We start from the raw sequence: 20452 nt of genomic DNA on the forward strand, positions 1-20452 counted from the left end.
GATTTACAGGCATACCTTCCCTCTTTTCCTTTTGGCCATTATAAATACATGTTAGGAATACATAGTAACATAGTAACATAGTTTTGAAGGCTGAAGGAAGACCTTATGTCCATCTAGTTCAGCCTATTTTTATTGCAGCTGTTCTGCATTGTTGATCCTGGGGAAGGCAAAAAACCCACAGAGTAGAAGCCAATTTTCTCCATAGGGAAAAAAATTCCTTCCCCTAAGCTGGGTCAACCATCTACCTATAAAATTCTGTTATTTGTAACCTTCTATACTGTTACAAGAAAAGCATCCATTCCTTTCTTAAATTCATTCAGTGAGTTGGCCATCACCACTTCCTCAGGAAGAGAATTCCAGAGCCTCACTGCTCTTACCGTGAAGAACCCTCTTCTATACTGGTGCAGAAATTGTCTTTCCTCCAAACGAAGAGAATGCCCCCTTGTTCTTGTCACAGTCCTTGGTACAAACAGTTCATTGGAGAGATCTCTGTATTGCCCTCTGATATACTTGTACATATATATTAAGTCTCCCCTAAGTCTTCTCTTTTCTAGAGTAAATAGACCTAATTTTGATAACCTTTCTGGGTATTGTAGTGAACCAACTCCATTTATCATTTTAGTAGCCCACCTTTGAACCCTTTCAAGTTCAGTAATGTCTTTCTTGAGCCCCAGCGTCCAAAATTGCACACAATACTCCACGTGTGGTCTGACGAGTGATTTGTACAGAGGGAGAATTATGTTTTCATCTCGTGTCGCCTGACCTCTTCTAATGCATCCCATGACCCTATTAGCTTTGGTGGCAGCTGCCTGACACTGGGCACTCAAATTTAACTTCTTATTGACTAAGATGCCTAAGTCTTTTTCCATGTTTGATTTCCCCAGCAGTTTCCCATTTAGTAAGTAATTGTAGCATCTGTTAACTACCTTACATAGTTTTGTATCATCTGCAAATACTGATATTTTACTGATTTGATGTTAGTTACTTGCAAATTGTACTTTTATAGAAGAATAGAGATTTGTATACTATTTTAACACTGCCAAAAAAGGTTGTTACTAGTTTCCTTATACCTCTATTCCTTTAATAATATTTTTTCTCGCCATAGCAGCATCCCCTAAATGACAATTTTGCTTATAAGTATTTTAACAATTTTGTGTTAATAAAATGAATTTTTACTGGATCTCTTCTCAAATTCAAACCTTTGATCCACTCAGTGGTTGTAGTTTGCATTGTGTTATATATATTCCATGTGTTGGAATCGGAGGTGTGTATACCATAGGCTTACTGGGAGTACCCCGATAAGCAGCTGCAACCTCTTCCATCAATGTCAGTCAAGCCATCAAGTAAAGAAATTTTCACCGCACTCTCAAAAGTTTTAAAGCAAATTTTCTTTAATTATTGCTCAAGACAAGTACAGAAAGTTACAATTCTTACATTATTTACCATGTATGCGAATGACAAATATTCCCAAAAAGGAAAAGGTAGCTTTGGCACAAATGTAATTCATATAATGAGGTAACAGCAAACTCTGCATTGTGTATGTGTGTCAGTTCCTAGGAACATGTATCTTTTCCTTATTTCGTTTAGAAACCTTAATGGACGTGTTATCCTTTGGCATTAATCATGTAGCTAGTGAATCTGTAAGAGTGTGGAGTAAGCCATAAAAATCAGTAGATGTGTTCCTTTTGGGAATCTTTATCATTTGCACATATTGTAAATAATGTATATACTATTTATGTTTGTGCACTCACATAATGTTGCTGTTACCCCAGAGCAACTATGTGACCAAGGCCCGGGAGCGGGTCGAAACGTTAAGTCACTTTTATTGTATATGCTTTCACTTTGTCCGCCACTTGCATCTGTCTTGAGCAATAATTACAGAAAATTTGCTTGAAAACTTTTGAGTGTGCAAATTTCTCTACTTGATGATCCAGGAGTTTTCCATTCCCTTCCACCGGCACCTCACCCTACAGATGTGTGCACACCATCTTCTTTTACATTGCTTGGTCTTCTGGGCTGTAGCACCAGCTTATCCATGATGTCAGGAGGATTCATAACTCAGGGGAGGAGAAGTAACTGCTAAGTTTGTTCTTTTCAAGTAGCACAAGTAGATTAAGAAAAGAAAAATCTGGAAAACCCCTTTAATAAAGCTCCTACAGCACAAATATGTACAGTTTGTGGCTCAACGAGTAAGACAACATAAATTTGTAAGTAAAGGTAAGAAAGACTGTAGCAAAATAGCTTAATCCTTTACACGTCTGTCGTAATCCTCTGCTCATATAAAATCATTTCCATAACTTATTGATGCCAGAAGATCGCTGCAATGTGTTGTTAAAATGTTTTGCAATTATGTAAATTGATTTCTGTAGGAGTTGAAATGCCAGGAGCATCTTAACTAATATGAATCTAAAATATCTGTCAGCAAATAACTTAGGGAGAAAAATTGAGCCATACTTCAATTACAGCCAACAGTCATGTTGTTGTTTCACCATTACATTGTTATTTTTGTTGTAAATTGATACTAGATGAACTTCATTATATCAACTATAAATGGTTTAATTAAATATATTTATTATCAGTAAGTGAAATAACTTTTCAGATGCACTTTGTCCAGTTTGGTAAACATAATGCAGCAATCGCCATATCGCCATATCACTTAATAGTTGTATATAGTATATATATATATATATATATATATATACAGTATACAATATAATATTGCTACCATCTAAAATAGGCATATTAACCCCTTCCTGACATGAGACGTACTATCCCGTCCACGGTACCCGGGCCCGTATGACCGGGGACGGGATAGTACGTCTACCGCGATCAGCGGCGCCCACGTGGTGAGCGCCGCTGATCGCGGCCGGGTGTCAGCTGATTATCACAGCTGACACCCGGCACAATGTGTCAGGGGCGGTCACGGACCGCCCCCGACACATTAACCCCTTGCACACCGCGATCAAACGCGATCGCGGTGTACCGGGAGTTAAAGGGAAGCATCGGCAGGGAGGGGGCTCCCTCCGTGCTTCCCTGAGCCCCCCACGGCAGCGCAATGTGCAGCGCTGCTGCGGGGGGCTCCTATCCTCCAGGCCCCCGAATCCAAGATGGCGACGGGGGCCTTCGGGGGCCTGGGGAAGCTGGCTTCCTCAGTGCCTGCAAAGCGCAGGCATGAGGAAGCCTTGTGCACTGCCTGTGACAGATTGCTGATCTGTCACAGTGATCTGTGATGTGACAGATCAGCGATCTGTCACAGGACAGTGATGTCCCACCTGGGACTATGTAATAAAGTAAAAAAAAATTTAAAAAAAAGTGTAAAAATAAATTTAAAAAAATCGCCAAATAAATTAGTAAAAAAAAAAAAAATATTCCCCAATAAATTCATTTTTTTAAAATAATAAAAAAAAAAAACAATAAATGTACACATATTAGGTATCGCCGCGTCCGTAACGACCTGCCCTATAAAACTGTCCCATTAGTTAACCCCTTTAGCGAACCCCTTAAAAAATAAAAATAAAAAACGAAGCAAAAAATAATGATTTATTATCATACCGCCAAACAAAAAGTGCAATAACGCGAGATCAAAAAGACGCATATAAATATCCATGGTACCGCTGAAAACGTCATCTTGTCCCGCAAAAAACAAGCCGCCACACAGCATCATCAGCAAAAAAATAAAAAAGTTATAACTCGCAGAATAAAGCGATGCAAAAATAATTATTTTTTATATAAAATAGTTTTCATTGCATAAAACCGACAAAAACATAAAAAAAGACCTAAATGAGGTATCGCTGTAACCGTACTGACCCGAAGAATAAAAGCGCTTTATCAATTTTACCGCACGCGGAACGGTGTAAACGCACCCCCCCCAAAAGAAATTCATGAAACGCTGGTTTTTGTTCATTCTGCGTCCCAAAAATCGGAATAAAAAGCGATCAAAAAATTTCACGTGCCCGAAAATGGTACCAATAAAAACGTCAACTCGTCCCGCAAAAAATAAGACCTCACATGACTCGGTGGGTCAAAATACGGAAAAATTATAGCTCTCAATATGTGGTGATGCAAAAACTATTTTTACAATAAAAAGCATCTTTTAGCGTGCGACAGCCGGCAAACATAAAAACCGCCATAAATAGTAAATCAAACCCCCCGTTATCACCCCTTTAGTTAGGGAAAAATAATAAAATAAAAAAAATGTATTTATTTCCATTTTTCCATTAGGGTTAGGGCTAGGGTTAGGGCTAGGGGTGTGTTGGGGTAGGGTTAGGTTAGGGTTAGGGTTAGGGTTAGGGTTAGGGTTAGGGCTAGGGTTAGGGTTAGGGCTAGGGTTAGGGTTAGGGCTAGGGCTAGGGTTAGGGGCGTGTTGGGGTTCGGGTTGGAGTTAGAATTGGGGGTTTCCACTGTTTGGGCACATCAGGGGCTCTCCAAATGCAACATGGCGTCTGATCTCAATTCCAGCCAATTCTGAGTTGAAAAAGTCAAATGGTGCTCCTTCCCTTCCAAGCTCTGCTATGCGCCCAAACAGTGTTTTACCCCCTCATGTAGGGTATCAGCCTACTCAGGACAAATTGCAAAACAATTTTTGGGGTCCAATTTCTCCTGTTACCCTTAGGAAAATAAAAAATTGGGGGCAAAAATATCATTTTTGTGGAAAAAAAATGATTTTTTTATTTTCACGTCCGAGTGTTATAAACTTCTGTGAAGCACTTGGGGGTTCAAAGTGCTCACCACACATCTAGATAAGTTCCGTGGGGGGTCTAGTGTCCAAAATGGGGTCACTTGTGGGGAGTTTCAATAGTTTAGGTACATCAGGGGCTCTCCAAACGCACATGACACCTGCAGACCATTCCATCAAAGTCTGCGTTCCAAAACGTCACTGCTTCCCTTCCGAGCCCCGACGTGTGTCCATACAGTAGTTTTCTCCCACATATGGGGTGTCAGCGTACTCAGGACAAATTGGACAACAACTTTTGGGGTCCAATTTCTCCTGGTACCCTTGGGAAAATAAAAAAAATGGTGACTAAAAGATCATGTTTGTGGAAAAAATACGAATTTTTTATTTTCACGCCCGGGCGTTGTAAACTTCTGTGAAGCACTGGGGGGGTCAAAGTGCTCACCACACATCTAGATAAGTTCCTTGGGGGGTCTAGTTTACAAAATGGTGTCATTTGTGGGGGGTTTCCACTGTTTAGGTACATTAGGGGCTCTCCAAAGGCAACATGACACCCGCAGACCATTCCATCAAAGTCTGCATTCCAAAACGTCACTACTTCCCTTCCGAGCCCTGACGTGTGCCCATACAGTAGTTTTCTCCCACATATGGGGTAGCAGCGTACTCAGGACAAATTGGAAAACAACTTTTGGGGTCCAATTTCTCCTGGTACCCTTGGGAAAATAAAAAAAATGGTGACTAAAAGATCATGTTTGTGGAAAAAATACGAATTTTTTATTTTCACGCCCGGGCGTTGTAAACTTCTGTGAAGCACTGGGGGGGTCAAAGTGCTCACCACACATCTAGATAAGTTCCTTGGGGGGTCTAGTTTACAAAATGGTGTCATTTGTGGGGGGTTTCCACTGTTTAGGTACATTAGGGGCTCTCCAAAGGCAACATGACACCCGCAGACCATTCCATCAAAGTCTGCATTCCAAAACGTCACTACTTCCCTTCCGAGCCCTGACGTGTGCCCATACAGTAGTTTTCTCCCACATATGGGGTAGCAGCGTACTCAGGACAAATTGGAAAACAACTTTTGGGGTCCAATTTCTCCTGGTACCCTTGGGAAAATAAAAAAATGGTGACTAAAAGATCATGTTTGTGGAAAAAATACGAATTTTTTATTTTCACGCCCGGGCGTTGTAAACTTCTGTGAAGCACTGGGGGGGTCAAAGTGCTCACCACACATCTAGATAAGTTCCTTGGGGGGTCTAGTTTACAAAATGGTGTCATTTGTGGGGGGTTTCCACTGTTTAGGTACATTAGGGGCTCTCCAAAGGCAATATCACACCCGCAGACCATTCCATCAAAGTCTGCATTCCAAAACGTCACTACTTCCCTTCCGAGCCCCGACGTGTGCCCATACAGTAGTTTTCTCCCACATATGGGGTATCAGCATACTCAGGACAAATTGGACAACAACTTTTGGGGTCCAATTTCTCCTGGTACCCTTGGGAAAATAAAAAAATGGTGACTAAAAGATCATGTTTGTGGAAAAAATACGAATTTTTTATTTTCACGCCCGGGCGTTGTAAACTTCTGTGAAGCACTGGGGGGGTCAAAGTGCTCACCACACATCTAGATAAGTTCCTTAGGGGGTCTAGTTTCCAAAATGGTGTCATTTGTGGGGGGTTCCACTGTTTTGGTACATCAGGAGTTTTCCAAACGCGACATGGTGTCCGATCTCAATTCCAGCCAAAAACGTCAAATGGCGCTGCTTCCCTTCCGAGCTCTGCCATGCCCCCAAATAGTGGTTTACCCCCACATGTGGGGTATCAGCGTACTCAGGACAAATTGCACAATAACTTTTAGGGTCCTGTTACCCTTGGAAAAATAAGAATTGAGGGTGAAAAGATCATTTTTGTGGAAAAAATATGATTTTTTAATTGTATGGCTTTATGTTATAAACTTCTGTGAAGCCCATGGGGGTTCAAAGTTCTCACCACACATCTAGATAAGTTCCTTAGGGTGTCTAGTTTCCAAAATGGTGTCATTTGTGGGGGGTTTCCACTGTTTTGGTACATCAGGGGTTTTCCAAACGCGACATGGTGTCCGATCTCAATTCCAGCCAAAAACGTCAAATGGCGCTGCTTCCCTTCCGAGCTCTGCCATGCGCCCAAATAGTGGTTTACCCCCACATGTGGGGTATCAGCGTACTCAGGACAAATTGCACAATAACTTTTAGGGTCCTGTTACCCTTGGAAAAATAAGAATTGAGGGTGAAAAGATCATTTTTGTTGAAAAAATATGATTTTTTAATTGTATGGCTTTATGTTATAAACTTCTGTGAAGCCCATGGGGGTTCAAAGTTCTCACCACACATCTAGATAAGTTCCTTAGGGGGTCTAGTTTCCAAAATGGTGTCATTTGTGGGGGGTTTCCACTGTTTTGGTACATCAGGGGTTTTCCAAACGCGACATGGTGTCCGATCTCAATTCCAGCCAAAAACGTCAAATGGTGCTGCTTCCCTTCCGAGCTCTGCCATGCGCCCAAATAGTGGTTTACCCCCACATGTGGGGTATCAGCGTACTCAGGACAAATTGCACAATAACTTTTAGGGTCCTGTTACCCTTGGGAAAATAAAAATTGGGGTGAAAAGATCATTTTTGTGGAAAAAATATGATTTTTTAATTGTACCGCTGTACGTTATAAACTTCTGTAAAGCCCTTGTGGGTTCAAAGTTCTCACCACATATCTAGATAAGTTCCTTGGGGGGTCTAGTTTCCAAAATGGGGTCACTTGTAGGGGGTTTCCACTGTTTAGGTACATCAGGGACTCTCCAAACGTGACATGGCGTCCAATCTGAATTCCAGCCAATTTTGCATTGAAAAAGTCAAACGGCGCTCCTTCCATTCTGAGCTCTGCCATGCGCCGAAACAGTCGTTCCCCCCCACATATCAGGTATCTGCGTACTCAGGACAAATTGCACAATAACTTTTGCAGTTCAATTTCTCCTGCTACCCTTGGTTAAATTAAAATAAATTGAACCTGAAGTATTTTTTTTATGAAAAAAAGTTAGATGTTCATTTTTTTTTAAATATTCAAAAAAATTCCTGTGACGCACCTAAAGGGTTAATAAACTTCTTGAATGTGGTTTTGAGCACCTTAAGGGGTGCAGTTTTTAGAATGGTGTCACTTTTGTGTATTTTCTATCATATAGACCCCTCAAAGTGGCTTCAAATGTGATGTGGTCCTAAAAATAAAATGGTGTTGTAAAAATGAGAAATCGCTGGTCAACTTTTAACCCTTATAACTTCCTAACAAAAAAAAATTTTGGTTCCAAAATTGTGCTGATGTAAAGTAAACATGTGGGAAATGTTAGTTATCAAGTTTTTTGTGTGCCTTATCTCTGTGATTTAAGGGCATAAAAATTCAAAGTTGGAAAATTGCGAAATTTTCAAAATTTTCGCCAAATTTCCGTTTTTCTCACAAATAAACGCAAGTTATTTGAATGAAATTTTACCACTAACATGAAGTACAATATGTCACGAGAAAACAGTGTCAGAATCACCTGGATCCATGGAAGCGTTCGAGAGTTATGACCTCATAAAGGTACAGTGGTCAGAATTGTAAAAATTGGCCCGGTCATGAACGTGCAAACCACCCTTGGGGGTGAAGGGGTTAAAACACTGTTATTTAAAACCCTTTCCAAGCAATTTCAGATCATGTAGAAAACTTTTTAGCCTCGTAATTCACTGTCCCTGTTGTATCTTTTATGATTTTTAGGGTTCTCTCACACTAGTTTATAAAAAAAATCGGTCCATTCTCATCCAGAAAAGTGGGATGAGTGAAATCCATATGGTATTCCGTATACAATGCAAATGTGATTACTTACTCATATGTCATACGAGTGACATGCGTATGCAATCCATATGTGATGCGTTTTTTAACCGTATATTCCAAATTGAAGACTCTAGTAGTGAAGGGACTGTGTGATTGATAACCCTTGTGGTACAGTAAAGGGTGTTTTACTGGATGGGAGATACATTTCTCCCAGCAGATTAAGGTTTGGCTGGGTTTTTCTCTAAAGACAGGACCTGCGATGATGTCATGGTCATGTGATCAGCCCATGTGATGTCTACCTCACTTGTGGGAGGGGCTGGGGGCTATGTAATGGAGGTTGGTGTTTGGCACAGGGTGAGTGCGTGTCTGGAAGTTACAGGAACTTGGCTGGACTCAGCCTGAACTTCTATACAGGATCCCCATGCTGCAGGACTATAGCAGCAAGACTCTCAACAACCCTGGGAATGGCACCTGGTAGATGCCACAGGACCTGGCAGCTGCTTAGTTAAGCCCGTCCTGTGCAAGGGGTGAGTCTGGGACCAGTGGTTCTCCAAGCTGGAGAACATTTATGATTTTCCCTTATTTTCTGTTAACCTGCTGTTTGCAAAGTGACATTAAACCACTGAAATTAGACTTTAAGCCTGTGTGTTGCCTCGTTACTGCAGCCCTGCCATTACCTACCAGAGCGAATCCCTACAACTGGTGGACTGAATGCGGGCAAATGCAGTGAGGCCAGGCTGTTTTTGCTTATTTTGATCTGTACCCCAGCCTATGTCCTGGGTGAAAAAAGTGGCACAGACCCAGGCGGGGTACTTTCTAGAAATGGAGGTCACGGTCAAAACGCTCATAGAGGACATGCGACAGCAGCAGCAGGCTATGCAGCAGCAGGCTATGCAGCAGCAGCAGAAGGCCATGCGGCAGTAGCAGAAGGCCATGACAGTAGGCTATGCAGCAGCAGCAGGAAACCAATCAGCTGTTGTTACAGCATATCACGACAGCACAGACAAAAGGAACTAACCGGGAAATCCATGATGTCCGGAAAGCGGTTCGTACAGCGGTTCCCAAAATGAAAAAGTCGGATGATATGGAGGCATACCTGGAGTTGTTCGAAGGAGTCGCTGAGAGGGAGAAGCTACCCCGGGACCATTGAGCAGAAATCATCGCTCCGTTTCTGGCCCCAGGACCTTTGAAAGCATATCAGGACCTACCCACGGAGCAAAGGGCGGACTACACAGTCGTCAAGGGTGAGATACTGGCACGTCTTGGGGTAAATGTCTTAGTTCGTGCCCAGCGGGTACACCAGTGGGAGTTTACCCCCTCCAAGCCGGCTCAGTCCCAGTATTATGACCTGTTGCACCTGTTACGAAAGTGTCTGCAGCCTGAGGTGTTGTCCCCCATGGCCATGCTGGACCGCATAGTGACTGATACGTTTTGGAGGGCTTTGCCCCACTCCCTCTAGACATGGGTCAGACAGGCATCCCTGTTATGAATGAGTCACCATAGGAGGCAAAAGCAGAAATACAAGCTAAGTCCAGAAAACCAGAGAAGTTGGCAACTATCAGATTGCAGACCCCTGAACCTATCAACAACAACTAGCAGTAGCCGTGGGGGGTTCCTACGATGCCCTAGACCCCTCGATCACAGCCGGAGAAATACATAGGCCTAAAGAAAGAAAGGGGAAATCTAAACTGCCCCAGAGCAGACCCCAAAGCAATAGGCAGCCCCCAACATATAATGACGGTGAAGCAAGATGAAAATACTAACACAGACAGAAAGATAGACTGAGCAAAGACGGGGCCCCAAAACTACCTAGATAGGAAAGGACAGGAAGGCTGCTGTCTGCAATCTGCCAAAACCCTATCAAAGACATAAGCCAACCAGCTGATATGAAAAAGGCCCTGAAGCAGCTAGGCTTCAACAACTGAATCAGCACTCAGGAATTTTCAGAAGACAGAGCTAAATGAATTCAGCACACCCCAGCAGGGAATGGCAGAAATCCAGAAAAACAAAGCAAAAACAAAGTCAAAGCACAAAAGCAAAAGGCCGAGCAGCAAACTTAGCTTTGGAGGAGCAGGAATTCAGACTGGTCTCCAAGGATCCCACAGAGAAATCACCCGCAGGGCAGAAGGGCGTCGGCAGCATTATATCCAGTCCGTAACTCCACTCAGCCAGTCACAATCATCAGCCTCAGGTGTTTGACAATCAGGCTCACTACCTTTCTTTACCAGAAGAGGGAGTTCCTCGGGCCTCAGTAATGAAGGGGAAAATGAACTCACAACACATCCCCTACTAATGCCATGCAGATGATAGACCTCATAGAAAGGTATGGGGCTACCAAAGAGCTACAGGGAGGGACTCCTCGGAAGGTAACAGGAAGGTTCCCTAAGTTTCCACCCCTGGTTCGGCGAGCAGAGCCCAGGAAGGCCACTCAGGAATTATCTGGGGAAGTAAGGAGCCCCATAATCAGATGGCAGTGCCAGGAACCAGGGCATATGAGAGCTGATTGCCCCCAGCTAGCTGAGCCCATGGACACCAACTCTGAGTACCACCAGTCTCACAATGCCGAACCGATGTGTGCAATGGGCACCCCGAAAGGTCCCAATATGGAACATTTGTGTCAGGTTGAAGTTGAGGGCACCCCGGCTGTGGCCCTATTGGACTCAGGGAGTCTTGTAACCCTGGTACGAGCCAGCTGGATACAAACCAGCGAGTATACGGGTCGGAAAATTAGGGTGTTGTGTATATATGGGGACTTAAAAAACTATCCCACTGCACTTGTGGTGATAAGCACGCCAGCAGGGAAGCGGTGCCACGAGGTGGGGGTTGTGACTAATTTGCATTATGAGGTGATAATTGGAAGAGAATTTCCCTTATTTTCTATGCTGTGGCCATCTGTTGTCTCACTCACGGAGCAACTGCCGGCACCAGAGGCAACCAGGTTACATTCTCCAGAAGTAGGGCATAAACCTGGTGGCCCGGAGGAAGAAGTGCTGGCAGTAGGGATAACCTTCCCTTCCGTGGACGAGGGGAAGAATTCTCCCATAGAAATATTGGCTGGAGAGGTGGAAGACTTGCCTCCGGGACCCGAGTTGTCAGACTTGAATGTGTCAGGTAACAATTTTCGTACGGCACAACTCCGAGACCCTACTTTGGCCCGGGCCAGAGAAAATGTACTGTCTGTCAATGGGGAATCCCAAAAACCTGGGGCAGCTACAGTGCTGCCACGCTTTGAGCTACACCAAGATTTGTTGTACCGAGTGGAGAAAATACGTGGGCATCGAGATCTGCATCTGAGCATGCATGGGCTCCGGCGGCCATTTTCCCTGAGGCCACCGCATCGCAGCAATGGAGATGTCTGGGCCTCCGGGCTTTGGGGAAATGCTGGAGGAGCCGCGACGCTGGACAGAAAGCCGCCGCAGCCGCCCCACAGCACAGCACCCCCACGCTGGACAAAGAGGAGCTGCGTCGACCCCCAGCACAGAGCCGCCACACTGCTGAAGGAGTAGCCGCCGCACCGCTGCCACCAATGAGGTAAAAGGGGGATGATAGCACCACTTAAACCCTCCCTTCTTCATCGGGATCACTCCCCCACAATATGCACTCGGCGTAAAAGACGACACCCAGCATATAAGACGACCCCAGACTTTTAAGAAGATTTTCAGGGGTTAAAAAGTCGTCTTATACGAAGGAAAATACGGTACTCGTACCTCAGACTTATGATAGGCTGGTAATGGACTTAGCGCATGTACTTGGTGGGCATTTGGGCCAAAAGAAAACCCTAGACCGAATTCTGCAGCGGTTCTACTGGCTAGGGGTCCATGAAGAAATTAAATGGTACTGTAATTCCTGTCCAGTGTGTCAGGTAACCAGTCCCCAGCCTCACTTTCAGAGTCCTTTGGTGCCTTTGCCAATTATAGAGGGCAAGAGAGTGTCAATGAATCTGGTGCAGCCTCTCAATAAGTCAGCAAGGGGACACCAACACATCCTGGTAGTTCTAGATTATGCTACCCGATATCCTGAGGCCATTCCTTTGCGCCACACATCAGCTAAGCTTATAGCAAAGGAACTCATGGGTATGTTTTCACGGGTGGGAATTCCTCAAGAGATTTTAACAGACCAGGATACTCCCTTTATGTCAAAAATTATGAAGGAACTCTGCCGTTTGCTAAATGTTAAGCAGTTGCGCACATCAGTCTATCATCCCCAAACAGATGGTCTGGTAGAAAGGTTCAATAAGATGCTGAAGAGCATGTTAAAAAAGTCAGTTTCCTAAGATGGGAAGGACTGGGATCTCTTATTGCCATATTTGTTGTTTGCAGTGTGGGAGGTGCCTCAGGCATCTACAGGGTTCTCGCCCTTTGAACTATTGTATGGCAGACATCCACAGGGCTTACTCGATATAGCCAAAGAGGCCTGGAAGAACCAACCTACACCCCACAAAAGTGTGATAGAACATGTTGCAAAAATGCAAGAAAGAATGGAGACAGTCCTACCCTTAGTCCGGGAACATATGGAGGCAGCACAACAATCACAGAGTCGGGTCTATAACCGGGAGGCTCGGGTGAGAACCTTTAGCCCTGGGGATCAGGTGTTGGTACTTGTGCCTACTGTAGATAGCAAATTCCTTGCAAGGTGGCAGGGACCCTACAAGATCATGGAAAAGGTGGGGCCAGTAGACTACAAAGTACACCAGCGAGGACGGAGAAAGCCAGAACAGGTTTACCATGTTAATTTGCTAAAACCTTGGTGGGGATAGTCCGCTGCCTGCGCTTCAGATGGCGAAGGCTCCAGTACCTCAGGGTGAGGCAGGAGAAGCCCAACCCGTAGTCAAAATTGCAGATACTTTGTCTCCTAGACAGGCTCAGGAGGTCCGGGAGTTCATTAGCCGAAATACAGGATTTTTTTGGAGCTCCCTGGACTCACCTCCCTAATCCAACATGACATTGTCACGGAGCCACAGGCCAAAGTCCGACTAAAGCCATATCGGGTGCCTGAGGCCCAGCGACAAGCCATCTTGGAAGAGGTAAAAACTATGCTACAGTTAGGGGTCATAGAAGAGTCCCAAAGTGAATGGGCCAGCCCAATAGTCCTAATACCCAAGCCTGATGGGTTTCTAAGATTCTGTAATGATTTTAGAAAGCTAAATGACATTTCAAAGTTTGACGCCTACCCCATGCCCCGGGTTGACGAGTTGATAGAGCGATTTGGGCAGGCACGGTATTTTACAACTCTGGACCTCACAAAAGGTTATTGGCAGGTAACCCTAACAGAGGCAGTGAAGAAAAAAACAGCTTTTGTAACGCCCAAGGGGCTGTTCCAGTATAAGGTGTTACCCTTTGGGTTGCATGGCGCACCAGCAACGTTCCAGCGATTAATGGATATTGTTCTCCGTCCCCATCGCCGCTATGCCTCAGCCTATCTAGACGACTGGGAAAGTCACTTAGCAAAAGTACAGGCAGTGATAGACTCTCTGCGACAAGCAGGGCTAACTGCCAACCCAAAGAAGTGTTCCGTAGGGTTGGAGGAACTCGGTACTCAGGTTACGTCATTGGGAGAGGAGTTCTCAAGCCTCAAGTAAACAAAGTGGAGGCAATTCAGAACTGGCCCCGTCCTCTCACAACAAAACAGGTAAAAGCCTTTTTAGGTTTGGTGGGATATTACAGGCGGTTCATTCCCAACTTTGCAACCCTGTCCGTGCCTTTAATAGACTGTTTAAAAGAAAGGAAATCTGTGATGGTCCACTGGAATGATCAGTTAGAGGGGGCCTTTACAAAGTTAAAAGAGGTACTGTGTGGTACACCAGTCCTGATCACTCCATATATCAAAAGAGAGTTCGTTTTGCAGACTGATGCCTCTGAGATAGGGCTCACTGCCGTGCTGTCTCAAGAGGTTAACGGGGAAGAGCATCCTGTTAGATTCCTAAGCCGGAAGCTTACCCCAGCTGAAACCAGGTACAGTATTGTGGAGAGAGAGTGCCTGGCCATCAAGTGGGCACTGGAGTCATTGCGCTACTATTTGCTGGGAAGAACATTTCGGTTGGTGACAGATCATTCCCCTCTTACGTGGATGAGTCAAGCTAAGGAGAGGAATGCCCGAGTCACCAGGTGGTTCCTGTTCCTGCAACATTTTAATTTTTCAGTAGAGCATCAGGCAGGCAGACTACAGGGGAATGCAGATGCCCTGTCCAGAGTTCACTGTATGTCATGTGTCCTCCACTCTAGGGTTGAACATAGGAGGGAGGTATGTGGTACAGTAAAGGGTGTTTTACTGGATGGTAGATACATTTCTCCCAGCAGATTAAGGTTTGGCCGGGTTTTTCCCTAAAGACAGAACCTGCGATGATGTCATGGTCACATGATCAGCCCATGCGATGTCTACCTCACTTGTGGGAGGGCCTTGAGGCTATGTAATGGAGGTTGGTGTTTGGCACAGGGTGAGTGTGTGTCTGGAAGTTACAGGAACTTGGCTGGAATTAGCCTGAACTTGTATACAGGATCCCCGTGCTGCAGGACTATAGCAGCAAAACTCTCAACAACCCTGGGAATGGCCCCTGGCGGATGCCGCAGGACCTGACAGCCACTTAGTTAAGCCCGTCCCATGCAAGGGGTGAATCTGGGACCAGTGGTTCTCCAAGCTGGAGTACATTTATGTTTTTCCCTTATTTTCTGTTAACCTGCTGTTTGCAAAGTGACATTAAACCACTGAAATTAGACTTTAAGCCTGTGTGTTGCCTTGTTACTGCAGCCCTGCCATTACCTACCAGAGCGAATCCCTACACCCTATAAAACAACACTACCAAAGGTCAGACGCCGGGAGGATATCCATATTGTTTGGGAGATCCTCATATAATATTTTTCATCCTGCAGAATGTTTCTCTTACCTGCAGGTATGTGCTTTATTAATTTGTCCTTTAATCAAACTGAACATTTCCTTTTTAACTGGGTGCAGTCCCAAGAATTTGGGAAACGGTACCCAGCCATTGTGGATCCGGGTAGGCGGCACAGAGTATGGGTTCATCCTCTTCTCTGCCAAAGTGCCATAAGAGGCCATTTCCAACATCTGTACAGGGAGCTACGTAGGCATTTTCTGCGTAGTGCCGAATGTGCTTCCAGACTTTCAAGTTGATATTGGAGGACCTTCGCCTGTGCCTGACCTTATAGAATACATGAGTGAGGTGATGTATATCTGCTGAAGAGCATCTGATGTTGACCCTGAGTAAATTGAGCAATCGATGCTGTTCTTTGTTTCATTATTTAAGTAAAATATTTATGTTAGATCCTTCTGAAGATAGTTGACAATGAGTTTATGAATAACGGCATTATTAAAATTAAGTGTTTCTACTTATGATGTTCTGCTTACAATACCAGAAGGCCTGCATAACATCCTTTGAGCATTTCTGTGGTTAGCTTTAGAACAATCTACAATCAGACAATCAGAAATATTCAAATGTGTTAGGAACTACTGTGTCCGGTACTTAGACTGTTGTGAGTTCATTTTCCCCTTCACTACTGAGGCCCGAGGAACTCCCTCTTCTGGTAAAGAAAGGTAGTGAGCCTGATTATCAAACACCTGAGTCTGATGATGATGACTGGCTGAGTGGAGTTACTGACTGGATATAAGGCTGCCGACGCCCTTCTGCCCTGCGGGTGATTTCTCTGTGGGATCCTTGGAGACCAGTCTGAATTCCTGCTCTTCTAAAGCTAAGTTTTCTGCTCAGCTTTTTGCATTCTTGCTTTGACTTTGTTTTGCTTTGTTTTTCTGGATTTCTGCCATTCCCTGCTGGGTGTGCTGAATTCCTTTAGCTCTGTCTTCTGAAAATACCTGAGTGCTGATTTAGTTTTTGAAGCCTAGCTGCTTCAGGGTCTTTTTCATATCAGCTTGTTGGCTAATGTCTTTGATAGGGTTTTGGCAGATTGCAGACAGCAACCTTCCTTTCCTGTTCTGTTTAGTTAGCTTGGGCCCCGTCTTTGCTCAGTCTATCTTTCTATCTGCGTGAGTGTTTTTTCATCTTGCTTCACCGTCATTATATGTTGGGGGCTGCCTTTTACTTTGGGATCTGCTCTGGGGCAGTTTAGATTTCCTTTTCTGTCTTTAGGCTATTTAGCACTCCGGCTGTGATCGAGGGGTCTAGGGCATCGTAGGAACCCCCCACGGCTACTGCTAGTTGTGTTGATAGGTTCAGGGGTCTGCAATCTGATAGTTGCCAACTTCTCTGGTTTTCTGGACGTAGCTTCTATTTTTGTGTCTGCCTCCTACGGTGACTCAATCATAACATTAGACATTTCTATTTTATTTATGGAACATCTGGGTGCTTCTCCTCATGCCAGCAAATCTGGGAGTGGCTTCATGAAAAAGTGATGCCTGATCCAACCCCACTAGACTGGGTCTGCATTTACCGTGGGATGTATGAAAACGCCAACTCCCTATCTGCATTCAGGTAGTCGATGGAAAACACATATGTGACAAGAAACTAGCGAACTCAGGATCCCAATACTATCATTGCAAACAGTATTTTTCAGTAGTGCTGTTAGCCTTGGTTGACAGCAACTACTGGATTGTAATACCTCCTGATGAAGTACTTAAATAAAACGTGCGTTGGGCCAGTGGGGGTGCTACCACAAATCTTTAATTACATGTAAGTAGGCCCTATCATGCAGGCTAAAACTTTGGGGAAAGTGCTACCCCGTTTGTTTATTGCCTGTGTAGATTTACCTAACATGATAGGCATTTTACTTTGCTTAATATTGTACTGTTGGCATACCCATTATTTTATATTAAGTAGTATGTTTGTTTCCAAGTTTATTTTGATTTTAAAGTACTTAATTTAATAAAAAATATTTTAACAGGTACACTGCCATTCAAAAGTTTAGGGCCACTTAGAAATTTCCTTATTTTTGAAAGAAAAGCACAGTTTTTCCAATGAAGCTAACATTAAATGATTCAGAAATATGCTCTATATATTGTTAATGTGGTAAATGACCATTCTAGCTGCAAACGTCTGGTTTATAATGCAATATCTTCATAGGTGTATAGAAGCCCATTTCCAACAACCATCACTGCAGTGTTCTTAAGGTACTTTGTGTTTGCTAACTGTGTAAGAATGCTAATGGATGGTTAGAATACCCTTGAAAACCCTTGTGCAAGTGCTGTATATTAGCACAGCTGAAAACAGTTTGGCTGATTAGAGAAGCTATAAACCTGACCTTCCTTTGAGCTAGTTGAGAATCTTTAGCATTACATTTGTTGGTTCCATTAAACTCTCAAAATGACCAGAAAAAAAGAACTTTCATGTGAAACTCGACAGTCTATTCTTGTTCTTAGAAATTAAGGCTATTCCATGCGAGAAATTGACAAGAAACCGAAGATTTCCTACAACGGTGTGTACTACTCCCTTCAGAGTAGAGCACAAACAGGCTCTAACCAGAGTAGAAAGAGAAGTGGGAGGCCCCGCTGCACAACAGAGCAACAAGACAAGTACATTAGAGTCTGAAGTTTGAGAAATCGACGTCTCGCAGGTCCTCAACTGGCAGCTTCATTAAATAGTGAACGCAAAATGCCAGTATCAACGTCTACAGTGAAGAGGCGACTCCGGGATGCTGGACTTCAGGGCAGAGTGGCAAAGAAAAAGCCATACCTGAGACTGGCTAATAAAAGGAAAAGATTAATATGGGCAAAAGAACACAGACATTGGACAGAGGAAGATTGGTAAAAAGTGTTATAGACCAACGAATCCAAGTTTGAGGTGTTTGGATCACACAGAAGAACATTTATGTGATGCAGAACAACTGTAAAGATGCTGGAAGAGTGCCTGATGCCTTCTGTCAATCATGATGGAGGTAATGTGATGGTCTGGGGTTGCTTTGGTGCTGGTAAGGTGGGAGATTTGTACAAGGTACAAGGGATTTTGAATAAGGAAGGCTTCATTTTGCAACGCCATGCCATACCCTGTGGACAGTGCTTGATTGGAGCCAATTTCATCCTACAACAGGACAATGACCCAAAGCACACCTCCAAATTATGCAAGAACTATTTAGGGAAGAAGCAGGGAGTTGGTATTCTATCTGTAATGGAGTGGCCAGCGCAGTCACCAGATCTCAACCCCATTGAGCTGTTGTGGGAGCAGCTTGACCGTATGGTACGCAAAAGTGCCCATCAAGCCAAACCAACTTGTGGGAGGGGCTTCTGGAAACATGGGATGAAATTTCTCCAGATTACCTCAGCAAATTAACTGCTAGAATGCCAAAGGTCTGCAATGCTGTAATTGCTGCAAAGGGAGCATTCTTTGACGAAAGCAAAGTTTGAAGGAGAAAATTATTATTTCAGATAAAAAAAATATTTTAACCTTGTCAATATCTGGACAGGATGTTAAACTCACTTGGCAATTCATTTGATTAATAAAAATGAGTTTTCATGGAAAACACAAAATTGTCTAGGTGACCCCAAACTTTTGAACGGTAGTGTACATACTCTTTGGTTATTCATTTAACCCCTTTCTGACCTCTGATGTACTATTCCATCCATGTGCACTGGGCCCTTATGACCATGGATGGAATAGTACGTCATACGTGATCAGCTGGGCTCACGGTGTGACGGACTCAGCTTCTGCTGAGCCGATTTTTTGAGTGGACCCTCTGGGTCATGGCACCCACCCACCGAAGGCGAGCTGACCTTGTGAGGAACCACCCCCTATACAGGGAGGGCAGAGGCAAGACCAAGGGGGTGAGCCACCACGACTGCTGGGACCAGACGGCCGGCTCAGGGGGACACTAGTGAGCGTCTAACAACAGGAACGAGCAGGATGCAAAACATAAAGCGAGGTCACTGGGTTTCTTCAGTAAACGTGGTTTCAAGCTTTAATCAGGTGCAAGGCATAAACAGTGAAACACAGCAAAGTGCGTGCAGGGGCACGCCAAATGTTCAAGGTATAACACATGCTAGAAAACATACCAGGGTCCAAGGCAGGGTACGTGTTAGGAGACACACCAGGGTTTCAAGGCAGGAGGTCTGCTAGGAGACACACCAGAGTTCGAGAGGATGCGTGCTAGGAGACACGCCAGAGTTCAAGAGAGGATGCGTGCTAGGGGACACGCCAGAGATAAAGAGAAGAAGCGTGCTAGGGGACACGCCAGAGTCCAAGACAGGGTGCGTGCTAGGAGACATGCCAGTGTCCAAGGCAGGGTGCGTGCTAGAAGACACACCAGGGTCCAAGGCAGGGTGCGATGGCATCGGACTCCGGACTACTGGCAACGACCGACAGGATCCAGGCATCAGGCTGCAGAAATCAGCTCCGGACATCAGGACGCAGTCCATCTGGTTCCGGACCTCTGGCAGCGGTCGGCAGGTTTCGGGAATCCGGCAGGCAAGCCAGGGTTCAAGGCAGGGTGCGTGCTAGGAGCCACGCCATGGTTCGAGGCAGGTTGCGTGATAGGAGCCACGCCAGGGTTCGAGGCAGGGTGCGTGCTAGGAGCCAGGCCAGGGTTCAAGGCAGGGTGCGTGCTAGGAGCCACACCAGGGTTCAAGGCAGGAGACACGCCTCACTGGCCAGTGCACACGGCTGAGACACAAGCAAGCGGCACGACTAAGGCACAGGAGACGGGCAAGGGGCCATCTGTCACGTATGCCTGTCCTGTGTGACACGACCTGAAGCATACCATCCCAACCATCCCAATTCCCGCAGAATACACCCGATTTCTGGTCCTTATCCCGCCATCCTGGCAGGGAAGCTTTCTATCCAGCGATCGGCGCGGTGTATTGTAAAGTGCTGCCGAGTGCTGGAGCCACAGAAATGATTAACATTATTATTACACTCCAGCTCCTGGGAGGAGCCACCAAAGGGTTAAAGCGAGCGTAGAGAGACACAGGGAGAACTACTGAGACAGGAGGAGCAGCCCGGAGCTTTCTACCCCCAGCGGAGCTCCGCGCCCCTCAGGTGACAGGTCACATGATGATGACATC

The sequence above is a fragment of the Dendrobates tinctorius genome, unplaced genomic scaffold, assembly GCF_039654945.1.
Source record: "Dendrobates tinctorius isolate UK_male_01 unplaced genomic scaffold, ASM3965494v1 ptg000008l, whole genome shotgun sequence".
In the NCBI taxonomy this organism is placed as follows: domain Eukaryota; kingdom Metazoa; phylum Chordata; class Amphibia; order Anura; family Dendrobatidae; genus Dendrobates; species Dendrobates tinctorius.